This window comes from Muscardinus avellanarius (assembly GCF_963383645.1).
Source record: "Muscardinus avellanarius genome assembly, chromosome: 3".
Lineage (NCBI taxonomy): Eukaryota > Metazoa > Chordata > Mammalia > Rodentia > Gliridae > Muscardinus > Muscardinus avellanarius.
Genome location: NC_137788.1, coordinates 98,046,156 through 98,047,953, shown reverse-complemented (window position 1 = coordinate 98,047,953; position 1,798 = coordinate 98,046,156).

Below are 1,798 nucleotides of genomic sequence, written 5' to 3'. Positions count from 1 at the left end.
GGTGAATGCTGGCCTTTTAGGGTGGCCAGAGAGAGAGAGAGAGAGAGAGAGAGAGAGAGGGAGAGAGAGAGGCAATAGCCTCTTCTAGCTGAGAACAGGCCAATCTCTTGCAGAGGAGGAAGAGCCTTCTCTTCCCCAGGGAGAGCTCTGGGCCAGGAATCCTTGGCAGGAGTGAATATCTACCCGCTTCTCCTAGCTGAAGGGCCAGTTGCTAACTTCAGCCCCCAAATGAGAACACTTTATCCATCACATTTCAAATAAATTATAAATACGGACACAGAACCCAAATACGGTTCCAGTAGAAGCTGCTCACAGACCCTCACGGGGGCCAGCTTAAAGAAAAACGAAGGTTACCTCTTTATTCTCTATGTCTCTGGAACTGTAGGCCAAAACTGTTCCCCCAACCCCTGCTTTGTCTTTGAGAAACTATAGAGACAGCTTAGGACAGACAGTGTCAGACTTGGGAACATTCTCACCCCCATCTCCTTTGTTTCCTCTTCAAATCCCTTCCCCAAAATCTAAAAAAGATTTTTAAAAACCGGTCCTTTTACTGAAGGACTCTGGCACTTATGGGGATGTAAATGTCACACTTTCCCTGTCAAGTGGGGAAAGTGTAACCCAAAGAGGAAATGACTGGCTTAAGTCAAAGGTCCTGACTTCAGGGTACCCCAGTAATACACCTGTTACTGTGGATGGCATTGAGGGAGGTGAGGAGGTGGAAGGGGGCTGACTCAGTCCCAAGGAGATGCTGGCACAGGGCACGCTCACCTTTGGGTTGCTAAGTGGGCCAATTGGCACTGGATTGGAAAACTGCTGGATTCTTCCTTCTTCATCCGTCCCTGAGCAACCTTATGGCCAGGGCAGACTGAAGTGTTTTGAGCTGGGTGGGAGGCAGATGGCCCTTACCCAATTAGCACTCTCAGGCTTGGGGCCCAGAGAGAGACTGAAGGAGGTGTCAAGAAGAGGAGACACACCAAAGACAAATATAGAACTGGGTCCCGAAGTGAAGAAGCACCAATAGCATCGGCCTGCCTAGGACTGGGGAAGGGATGGAGCCTGGCAGAAATGAGGAGGCCGGGGGCGGGGGCGCTGGGAAGACACAGGAGAGGCCACATCCTTCCACATCCTTCTGTAAAGACAAGATGGGGATGTCTGAAAGCAGGACTAGAGAGGGAGGCAGGGAAAAACTAGCAGAGTAAGGGAGAAATGGGCCCATCCATCCATGTCCTGGGGCTCTGGGCAACTCAGCCTCATGATAGTCCTTGTGACCCTTCCAAAGCCCTTATCTGGCCCCGTGGGAATGAAAGGAAGACCTGGGAAGACTGAAAAAGTAAAACAAAACAAAAGATCTCGAATGCCTCAGACCCAAGAGGCTCGGGAGAGGTGAGGCAAGGGGTCTGACATGGAGATGCTTCCAAGCCCCTCCTCTTGTGTTCCAAGTGTGAGACGAGACAGAACCCCAGAAGGACAGGGAGGAAGGGAAGGCATTTGTAAGTTGAGTGTAGAGTGCTGGAGGAAGGATGGAGGAGATGGGAGAGACTGATTCTGTCAGCATATTTCCTGGCTTCTTCCTTGAAGTTGCAACTCAGTTGCAGTTGATCTGCTCCCATCAAGTCCAGTCCAGGTGCAGCCCCCTAAGGGCCCTTTTCTAGTGGGCCTGCCCAGTCATACATGGTGGGCTCTGTAGGCGAGCAGAGGCCAGAGTGGAGCAGGGAAGCATACTGGGCTCTGGGCAGGCTGGTGGGTGATTGGATGGCAGCCATTGAGGGCTGTCACCAAACCACTCCTGGGCCCTCCA